This window comes from Triticum dicoccoides, chromosome 6B (assembly GCF_002162155.2).
Source record: "Triticum dicoccoides isolate Atlit2015 ecotype Zavitan chromosome 6B, WEW_v2.0, whole genome shotgun sequence".
In the NCBI taxonomy this organism is placed as follows: domain Eukaryota; kingdom Viridiplantae; phylum Streptophyta; class Magnoliopsida; order Poales; family Poaceae; genus Triticum; species Triticum dicoccoides.
In genome coordinates this window covers 28,532,137-28,543,354 of record NC_041391.1, presented here as the reverse complement: position 1 = coordinate 28,543,354, position 11,218 = coordinate 28,532,137, and the positions used below count along the sequence as shown (strand labels likewise).

The 11,218-nt window shown below is 46.4% G+C and overlaps 1 pseudogene; it reads left to right on the top strand.

The window, feature by feature from the left end:
• The first annotated feature begins 8,960 nt into the window (after window positions 1-8,960).
• Window positions 8,961-9,407, top strand: LOC119320622 (annotated as a pseudogene).
• Window positions 9,408-11,218: the final 1,811 nt, after the last annotated feature.

Below are 11,218 nucleotides of genomic sequence, written 5' to 3'. Positions count from 1 at the left end.
TAGAAGAGCGGTTTTAATGTTCGCCAATAGGAACAGTAAATAAAGCATGTAACATAGATAATACTCCATGCTGCAGCAAACTTCTTGTAGATTGTGGTGCAGCAAATTTTGATACATGTTTTTTTTTTTGCAAAAATGCCAGCGCAACATGTTTTTCTGGACGGAAGGAGTATCTGTTGGAAATATGCCCTAGAGGCAATAATAAAAGCATTATTATTATATTTCCTTGTTCATGATAATTGTCTTTATTCATGCTATAATTGTGTTATCCGGAAATCGTAATACATGTGTGAATAACAGACATCAACATGTCCCTAGTGAGCCTCTAGTTGACTAGCTCGTTGATCAACAGATAGTCATGGTTTCCTGACTATGGACACTGGATGTCATTGATAACGAGATCACATCATTAGGAGAATGATGTGATGGACAAGACCCAATCCTAAACATAGCACAAGATCGTATAGTTCGTTTGCTAGAGTTTTCCAATGTCAAGTATCTTTTCCTTGGACCATGAGATCGTGTAACTCCCGGATACCGTAGGAGTGCTTTGGGTATGCCAAACGTCACAACGTAACTGGGTGACTATAAAGGTAGACTACGGGTATCTCCGAAAGTGTCTGTTGGGTGACATGGATCAAGACTGGGATTTGTCACTCCGTATGACGGAGAGGTATCACTGGGCCCACTCGGTAATGCATCATCATAATGAGCTCAGAGTGACCAAGTGTCTGGTCACGGGATCATGCATTACGGTACGAGTAAAGTGACTTGCCGGTAACGAGATTGAACGAGGTATTGGGATACCGACGATCGAATCTCGGGCAAGTAACATATCGATAGACAAAGGGAATAGCGTACGGGGTTGATAGAATCCTCGACATCGTGGTTCATCCGATGAGATCATCGTGGAGCATGTGGGAGCCAACATGAGTATCCAGATCCCGCCGTTGGTTATTGACCGGAGAGTCGTCTCGGTCATGTCTGCTTGTCTCCCGAACCCGTAGGGTCTACACACTTAAGGTTCAGTTACGCTAGGGTTGTAGGGATATGTATATGCAGTAACCCGAATGTTGTTCGGAGTCCCGGATGAGATCCCGGACGTCACGAGGAGTTCCGGAATGGTCCGGAGGTAAAGATTTATATATGGGAAGTCTTGTTTCGGGCATCGGGACAAGTTTCGGGGTTATCGGTATTGTACCGGGACCACCGGAAGGGTCCCGGGGGTCCACCGGGTGGGTCCACCTGTCCCGGGGGGGCACATGGGCTGTAGGGGGTGCGCCTTGGCCTACATGGGCCAAGGGCACCAGCCCCACATAGGCCCATGCGCCTAGGGTTTGAAAGGGGAAGAGTCCTAGGAGGGGAAGGCACCTCCTAGGTGCCTTGGGAGGGAGGGAAACCCCCTTGGCCGCCGCACCCCCTAGGAGATTGGATCTCCTAGGGCCGGCCACCCCCCCCCTTGGCCCTCCTATATATAGTGGGGGAGAGGAGGGACTTCATACCTGAACGCCTTGGCCTTTGGTTGCCTCCTTCTCCCTCCTCAACACCTCCTCCACCTCCATAGTGCTTAGCGAAGCTCTGCCGGAGTACTGCAGCTCCATCAACACCACGCCGTCGTGCTGCTGCTGGTGCCATCTCCCTCAACCTCTCCTCCCTCCCTTGCTGGATCAAGAAGGAGGAGACGTGGCTGTTCCGTACGTGTGTTGAACGCGGAGGTGCCGTCCGTTCGGCGCTGGTCGTCAGTGATTTGAATCACGTCGAGTACGACTACATCATCACCGTTCTTTTGAACGCTTCCGCTCGCGATCTACAAAGGTATGTAGATGCATCTAATCACTCGTTGCTAGATGAACTCCTAGATGATCTTGGTGAAACGAGTAGGAAAATTTTTGTTTTCTGCAACGTTCCCCAACAGTGGCATCATGAGCTAGGTCTATGCGTAGTTCTTCTTGCGCGAGTAGAACACAATTTGTTGTGGGCGTAGATTTGTCAACTTTCTTGCCGTTACTAGTCCTTTCTTGCTTCAGCGGTATTGTGGGATGAAGCGGCCCGGACCAACCTTACACGTACGCTTACGTGAGATCGGTTCCACCGACTAACATGCACTAGTTGCATAAGGTGGCTGGCGGGTGTCTGTCTCTCCTACTTTAGTTGGAGCGGAATCGATGAACAGGGTCCTTATGAAGGGTAAATAGAAGTTGACAAATCACGTTGTGGCTTTAACGTAGGTAAGAAGACGTTCTTGCTAGAACCCTAATTCAGCCACGTAAAACTTGCAACAACAATTAGAGGACGTCTAACTTGTTTTTGCAGCAAGTGGTTTGTGATATGATATGGCCAAAGTTGTGATGAATGATGAATGATCTATATGTGATGTATGAGATGTTCGTGCTATTGTAATAGGATTCACGACTTGCATGTCGATGAGTATGACAACCGGCAGGAGCCATAGGAGTTGTCTTTATTCTTTTAATGACCTGCGTGTCATCGAGAAACGCCATGTAAATTACTTTACTTTATTGCTAAACGCGTTAGCCATAGTAGTAGAAGTAATAGTTGGCGAGCAACTTCATGGAGACACGATGATGGAGATCATGATGATGGAGATCATGGTGTCAAGCCGGTGACAAGATGATCATGGAGCCCCAAGATGGAGATCAAAGGAGCTATGTGATATTGGCCATATCATGTCACGTTTATTATTTGATTGCATGTGATGTTTATCATGTTTTGCATCTTGTTTACTTAGAACGACGGTAGTAAATAAGATGATCCCTCACAATAAATTCAAGAAGTGTTCCCCCTAACTGTGCACCGTTGCGACAGTTCGCTGTTTCAAAACACCACGTGATGATCGGGTGTTTTATTCAGACGTTCAAATACAACGGGTGTAAGACAGATTTACACATGCAAACACTTAGGTTGACTTGACGAGCCTAGCATGTACAGACATGGCCTCGGAACACGGAAGACCGAAAGGTCGAGCATGAGTCGTATAGAAGATACGATCAACATAAAGATGTTCACCGATGTTGACTAGTCCGTCTCACGTGATGATCAGACACGGTCTAGTTTAACTCGGATCATGTAATACTTAGATGACTAGAGGGATGTCTAATCTAAGTGGGAGTTCACTAATAATTTGATTAGTTGAACTTAATTATCATGAACTTAGTCTAAAATCTTTGCAATATGTCTTGTAGATCAAATGGCCAACGTAGTCCTCAACTTCAACGCGTTCCTAGAGAAAACTAAGATGAAAGACGATGGCAGCAACTATACGGACTGGGTCCGGAACCTGAGGATCATCCTCGTAGCTGCCAAGAAAGATTATGTCCTACAAGCACCGCTTTGTGACGCACCCGTTCTCCCTGCAGAACAAGATGTTATAAACGCTTGGCAGGCACGTTTCGATGACTACTCCCTCGTTCAGTGCGGCATGCTTTACAGCCTAGAGCCGGGGCTCCAAAAGCGTTTTGAGAGACATGGAGCATATGAGATGTTCGAAGAGCTGAAAATGGTTTTCCAAGCTCATGCCCGGGTCGAGAGATATGAAGTCTCCGACAAATTCTTTAGCTGTAAGATGGAGGAAAACAGTTCTGTCAGTGAGCACATACTCACTATGTCTGGGTTGCATAACCGCTTGACGCAGCTGGGAGTTAATCTCCCGGATGATGCGGTCATTGACAGAATCCTCCAGTCGCTTCCACCAAGCTACAAGAGCTTTGTGATGAACTTCAATATGCAGGGGATGGAAAAGACCATTCCTGAAGTATTTGCTATGCTGAAATCAGCAGAGGTAGAAGTCAGGAAGGAACATCAAGTGTTGATGGTCAATAAAACCACTAAATTCAAGAAAGGCAAGGGTAAAAAGAACTTCAAGAAGGACGGCAAGGAGGTTGCCGCGCCCGGCAAGCAAGCTGCCGGGAAGAAGCCAAGGAATGGACCCAAGCCCGAGACTGAGTGCTTTTATTGCAAGGGAAGCGGTCACTGGAAGCGGAACTGCCCTAAGTACTTAGCGGATAAGAATGCCGGCAAAACGAAAGGTATATGTGATATACATGTAATTGATGTGTACCTTACTAGTGCCCGTAGTGGCTCCTGGGTATTTGATACCGGTGCAGTTGCTCACATTTGTAACTCAAAGCAAGGGCTACGGAATAAGCGGAAACTGGCAAAGGACGAGGTGACGATGCGCGTCGGGAATGGTTCCAAGGTCAACGTGATCGCCGTCGGCACGCTACCTCTGCATCTCCCTTCGGGATTAGTTTTAAACCTTAATAATTGTTATTTAGTGCCAGCTTTGAGCATGAACATTGTATCGGGATCTCGTTTAATTCGAGATGGCTACTCTTTTAAATCTGAGAATAATGGTTGTTCCATTTTATGAGAGATATGTTTTATGGTCATGCTCCTATGGTGAATGGTTTATTCTTTATGAATCTCGAACGTGATGCTACACATGTTCATAATGTGAGTACCAAAAAAAGTAAGGTTGATAATGATAGTCCCACATACTTGTGGCACTGCCGCCTTGGTCACATAGGTGTCAAACGCATGAAGAAGCTCCATGTTGATGGACTTTTAGAGTCTCTTGATTATGAATCATTTGACACGTGTGAACCATGCCTTATGGGTAAAATGACCAAGACTCCGTTCTCAAGAACAATGGAGCGAGCAACCGACTTATTGGAAATCATACATACTGATGTGTGCGGTCCGATGAGTGTTGAGGCTCGTGGTGGCTATCGTTATGTTCTCACTCTCACTGATGATTTAAGTAGGTATGGGTATATCTACTTAATGAAACACAAGTCTGAAACCTTTGAAAAGTTCAAGGAATTTCAGAGTGAGGTTGAAAATCAACGTGACAGGAAAATCAAGTTTCTACGATCAGATCGTGGAGGAGAATACTTGAGTCACGAGTTTGGGGCACACTTAAGAAAATGTGGAATAGTTTCACAACTCACGCCGCCTGGAACACCTCAGCGTAATGGTGTGTCCGAACGTCGTAATCGCACTCTGTTAGATATGGTGCGATCTATGATATCTCTTACCGATTTACCGCTTTCTTTTTGGGGCTATGCTTTAGAGACTGCCGCATTCACTTTAAATAGGGCTCCGTCGAAATCCGTTGAGACGACACCTTATGAATTATGGTTTGGGAAGAAACCTAAGCTGTCGTTTCTAAAAGTTTGGGGATGCGATGCTTATGTCAAGAAACTTCAACCTGAAAAGCTCGAACCCAAGTCGGAAAAATGCGTCTTCATAGGATACCCAAAAGAAACTATTGGGTACACCTTCTACCTCAGATCCGAAGGCAAGATCTTTGTTGCCAAGAATGGGTCCTTTCTGGAGAAAGAGTTTCTCTCGAAAGAAATAAGTGGGAGGAAAGTAGAGCTTGATGAAGTATTACCTCTTGAACCGGAAAATGGCGCAACTCAAGAAAATGTTCCTGAGGTGCCTGCACCGATTGGAGAGGAAGTTAATGAAAATGATCAAGATACTTCTGATCAAGCCCCTACTGAAATTCGAAGGTCCACAAGGACACGTTTCGCACCAGAGTGGTACGGCAACCCTGTCTTGGAAATCATGCTGTTAGACAATGGTGAACCTTCGAACTATGAAGAAGCGATGGCGGGCCCGGATTCCGACAAATGGCTGGAAGCCATGAAATCCGAGATAGGATCCATGTAGGAAAACAAAGTATGGACTTTGACTGACTTGCCCGTTGAGCGGCGAGCCATAGAAAATAAATGGATCTTTAAGAGGAAGACAGACGCGGATGGTAATGTGACCATCTATAAAGCTCGGCTTGTCGCTAAGGGTTATCGACAAGTTCAAGGGGTTGACTACGATGAGACTTTCTCACCGGTAGCGAAGCTGAAGTCCGTCCGAATCATGTTAGCAATTGCCGCATTCTATGATTACGAGATATGGCAAATGGACGTCAAAACAGCATTCCTTAATGGTTTCCTTAAAGAAGAATTGTATATGATGCAGCCGGAAGGTTTTGTCGATCCTAAGAATGCTGACAAAGTGTGCAAGCTCCAACGCTCGATTTATGGGCTGGTGCAAGCATCTCGGAGTTGGAACATTCGCTTTGATGAGATGATCAAAGCGTTTAGGTTTACACAGACTTATGGAGAAGCCTGCGTTTACAAGAAAGTGAGTGGGAGCTCTGTAGCATTTCTCATATTATATGTAGATGACATACTTTTGATGGGAAATGATATAGAACTCTTGGACAGCATCAAGGCCTACTTGAATAAAAGTTTTTCAATGAAGGACCTTGGAGAAGCTGCTTATATATTAGGCATCAAAATCTATAGAGATAGATCGAGACGCCTCATAGGTCTTTCACAAGGCACATACCTTGACAAGATATTGAAGAAGTTCAATATGGATCAATCCAAGAAGGGGTTCTTGCCTGTGTTGCAAGGTATGAAATTGAGCTCAGCTCAATGTCCGACCACGGCAGAAGATATAGAAGAGATGAGCGTCATCCCCTATGCCTCAGCCATAGGTTCTATTATGTATGCCATGCTGTGTACCAGACCTGATGTAAACCTTGCCGTAAGTTTGGTAGGAAGGTACCAAAGTAATCCCGGCAAGGAACACTGGACAGCGGTCAAGAATATCCTGAAGTGCCTGAAAAGGACTAAGGAAATGTTTCTCGTTTATGGAGGTGACGAAGAGCTCGTCGTAAAGGGTTACGTCGACGCTAGCTTCGACACAGATCTGGATGACTCTAAGTCACAAACCGGATACGTGTATATTTTGAATGGTGGGGCAGTAAGCTGGTGCAGTTGCAAGCAAAGCGTCGTGGCGGGATCTACATGTGAAGCGGAGTACATGGCAGCCTCGGAGGCAGCACATGAAGCAATATGGGTGAAGGAGTTCATCACCGACCTAGGAGTCATACCCAATGCGTCGGGGCTGATCAAGCTCTTCTGTGACAACACTGGAGCTATTGCACTTGCCAAGGAGCCCAGGTTTCACAAGAAGACAAGGCACATCAAGCGTCGCTTCAACTCCATTCGTGAAAATGTTCAAGATGGAGACATAGATATTTGTAAAGTACATACGGACCTGAATGTAGCAGATCCGTTGACTAAACCTCTCCCTAGAGCAAAACATGATCAACACCAGAATTCCATGGGTGTTCGATTCATCACAATGTAACTAGATTATTGACTCTAGTGCAAGTGGGAGACTGTTGGAAATATGCCCTAGAGGCAATAATAAAAGCATTATTATTATATTTCCTTGTTCATGATAATTGTCTTTATTCATGCTATAATTGTGTTATCCGGAAATCGTAATACATGTGTGAATAACAGACATCAACATGTCCCTAGTGAGCCTCTAGTTGACTAGCTCGTTGATCAACAGATAGTCATGGTTTCCTGACTATGGACAATGGATGTCATTGATAACGAGATCACATCATTAGGAGAATGATGTGATGGACAAGACCCAATCCTAAACATAGCACAAGATCGTATAGTTCGTTTGCTAGAGTTTTCCAATGTCAAGTATCTTTTCCTTAGACCATGAGATCGTGTAACTCCCGGATACCGTAGGAGTGCTTTGGGTATGCCAAACGTCACAACGTAACTGGGTGACTATAAAGGTAGACTACGGGTATCTCCGAAAGTGTCTGTTGGGTGACATGGATCAAGACTGGGATTTGTCACTCCGTATGACGGAGAGGTATCACTGGGCCCACTCGGTAATGCATCATCATAATGAGCTCAGAGTGACCAAGTGTCTGGTCACGGGATCATGCATTACGGTACGAGTAAAGTGACTTGCCGGTAACGAGATTGAACGAGGGATTGGGATACCGACGATCGAATCTCGGGCAAGTAACATATCGATAGACAAAGGAAATAGCGTACGGGGTTGATAGAATCCTCGACATCGTGGTTCATCCGATGAGATCATCGTGGAGCATGTGGGAGCCAACATGAGTATCCAGATCCCGCTGTTGGTTATTGACCGGAGAGTCGTCTCGGTCATGTCTGCTTGTCTCCCGAACCCGTAGGGTCTACACACTTAAGGTTCAGTTACGCTAGGGTTGTAGGGATATGTATATGCAGTAATCCGAATGTTGTTTGGAGTCCCGGATGAGATCCCGGACGTCACGAGGAGTTCTGGAATGGTCCGGAGGTAAAGATTTATATATGGGAAGTCCTGTTTCGGGCATCGGGACAAGTTTCGGGGTTATCGGTATTGTACCGGGACCACCGGAAGGGTCCCGGGGGTCCACCGGGTGGGTCCACCTGTCCCGGGGGGCCACATGGGCTGTAGGGGGTGCGCCTTGGCCTACATGGTCCAAGGGCACCAGCCCCACATAGGCCCATGCGCCTAGGGTTTGAAAGGGGAAGAGTCCTAGGAGGGGAAGGCACCTCCTAGGTGCCTTGGGGGGGAGGGAAACCCCCTTGGCCGCCGCACCCCCTAGGAGATTGGATCTCCTAGGGCCGGCCACCCCCCCTTGGCCCTCCTATATATAGTGGGGGAGAGGAGGGACTTCATACCTGAACGCCTTGGCCTTTGGTTGCCTCCTCCCTCCTCAACACCTCCTCCACCTCCATAGTGCTTAGCGAAGCTCTGCCGGAGTACTGCAGCTCCATCAACACCACGCCGTCGTGCTGCTGCTGGTGCCATCTCCCTCAACCTCTCCTCCCTCCCTTGCTGGATCAAGAAGGAGGAGACGTGGCTGTTCCGTACGTGTGTTGAACGCGGAGGTGCCGTCCGTTCGGCGCTGGTCATCGATGATTTGAATCATGTCGAGTACGACTACATCATCACCGTTCTTTTGAACGCTTCCGCTCGCGATCTACAAAGGTATGTAGATGCATCTAATCACTCGTTGCTAGATGAACTCCTAGATGATCTTGGTGGACATCCTCGATAGCGAAACGGGCCGGAGCATGCCACATGACGGATCCACGATGGGCGAGATCATGCTCCGCGACAGCTGCGTAATGCGGGTATACATTAACAATGACAAGGCGACCCGGGCGGCGATTCGAGACAACAGGTGGTTCCACACAGGGAACATCGGGGTCATGCACCCGAACGGCTACCTGGACATCCGCGACCGGTCCAAGGACGTGATCGTGAGTGTTGGAGAACACATCAACAACATGGAGGTGGATTAGCGTTGTAGGGGCACCTGACGGTGAAGGAGGCGGCGGTGGTGGCCCGTCCGGACGAGGTCTGGGGGGAGGCACGATGTGCGTTTGTGAGCCTTAGGGAAGCTTGCATCGTTACCGCGGACGAGCTGATTGTGTGGATCCGGGAACGTGTGCAAGACGTCCACCGGGAAGATGGAGAAGTACGTGCTCCGCAACCTCGCCAATGAGATGGGACCCACTCGCAACAACACCGAGACTTAGGACTCTCTTCTTGCTCCCCTTTGGCCATATGTCTAGACCATGGCAGCGACAACTTTTTTGAACGATAACATGAGAGCTGTTATAATCATTATAAACAAGACGGTACAAGGACCCGAACTGCTCGGTTTATTAAAAGGAAACATGGCGAAAACGGGAACAATGGCAAGCCCGACCTAGCAAACGAGGCCTAAAGCACCATAATACATACAAGACATCATCAAGGCCGACAACTCACAACAAGCATATCCAGGCTCTCGAGCATTGCTCGCTACCGGAGTGCACACCAAAACTATCACATCAATCCAGTCTGCCATGGCAGTGACAGTGTCATATCCTCCTCGTCTATCTTCGGATCTTTCGGTTCAGCAATGTCGTCCTTACTCCACACTAGGTCATTTATTCCCTGCAAAAAAATGGTAATCGAACCGAAGTAAGTATAGGTGCTCTTTTGTGTGGAGAAAAGAAATTCTACCATGCACTTAACCGAACATGTGCAGGTGGATTCGCCATTCACCATTGCTTTGAGATTTGTGCTATATTTTCAGGGTTTAACATTTTTTGTCTTGTTGTAGAACGTTGCATTAGGAAAAACTAATTCTTGTTACAATATTACTAAAATGCTTCATTCTGGAATCGACGAAGATGCCTAGTTTCAGAAGTTTGCCGAGTGCTATCTATCAGGACCTCGGCGAAATCTAATATATTGTGGGAATGGATAAAAATAGACTTTGAAATCAAGTGAAACCCAACAAATTGGATCTTTTTTTAAAGCATTTATTATAATGTTTGAATGTATGCAAATTAACACCGGTAGCAGTGTTGGGCGTCAACTAACTTCTACTTCGTCTCAAATTATTTGTCTTTGATTTGTCTAGATACGGACGTATCTAGACCTGTTTTACCGTATCTAAACAAATTTAAGACAAAATAACCTCGAGATTTTTCTAATAGCCTTTTTCTAAGATTGTGAAGGAGGCCCATAGGAAGCAGACAAAGAGTATCGTGTTGGTTGGAACCACCTCAGCGCCCACTACCACTAGCATACAAAGACTCGCCTATACAATGACCAAACTATTTTCAAAGCGGGCCGAGTAGTTAATCGTAGCGTCAGCAACGCTAGTGCAATGTACAGAGTAGACTGACTGCTTTGAGTTAGCTAATCTTGATGGAAAGTGCTCCAAGAATTTGCAGGATGGGGAGATGAGGCAGATCCTAAAAGATTCAGAAATGAGCAGGGCGGGACAAAACTGTTCCTTCATGTGTGCTTGGAAGTTAAGGCACTTGTGGAAGAAATGGTCATAACTTGGATATGGAAGAGGTCCAGTCAAGTCAAGCCAGTTTGGACAAGAAAATGCACGACGAGATTGGACAAAAAATGATGTTGAGAAAGAAAGAAAGACTGTAATAAGGGAAGTACCATAGAGATGAGACGGGATAAGTTGAATTTTGACAACTTAAATCAGGATAGAGAGATGAATGAGAGAGATCCCAGCCAGAGCAGTTCAAGGGGGAAGACGAGAAGCTTGATTACAATGCTAGTGATGAGACGGGAGAGGATGGTGGATGACACTATGGTTTTTGTATTGATGGGGTTCAGAGCATGGATGCTGACAGTATGCAAGGAAGCTAGGCTATGAGAGATCATTGAATGTGCGAATGTGACGGTTTCTGAAGATATTTTTGTATGATGCCCTGAGAACTTTTGTTATAGGGTTCCCTTTGTGGTTCCCCTTGTTTCTTTATCTGTCTGTGGCTTGTGAGAAACTATGGAACCATTCTGGCAGTAAGTATTGACGGGCGCCCTACCTGTT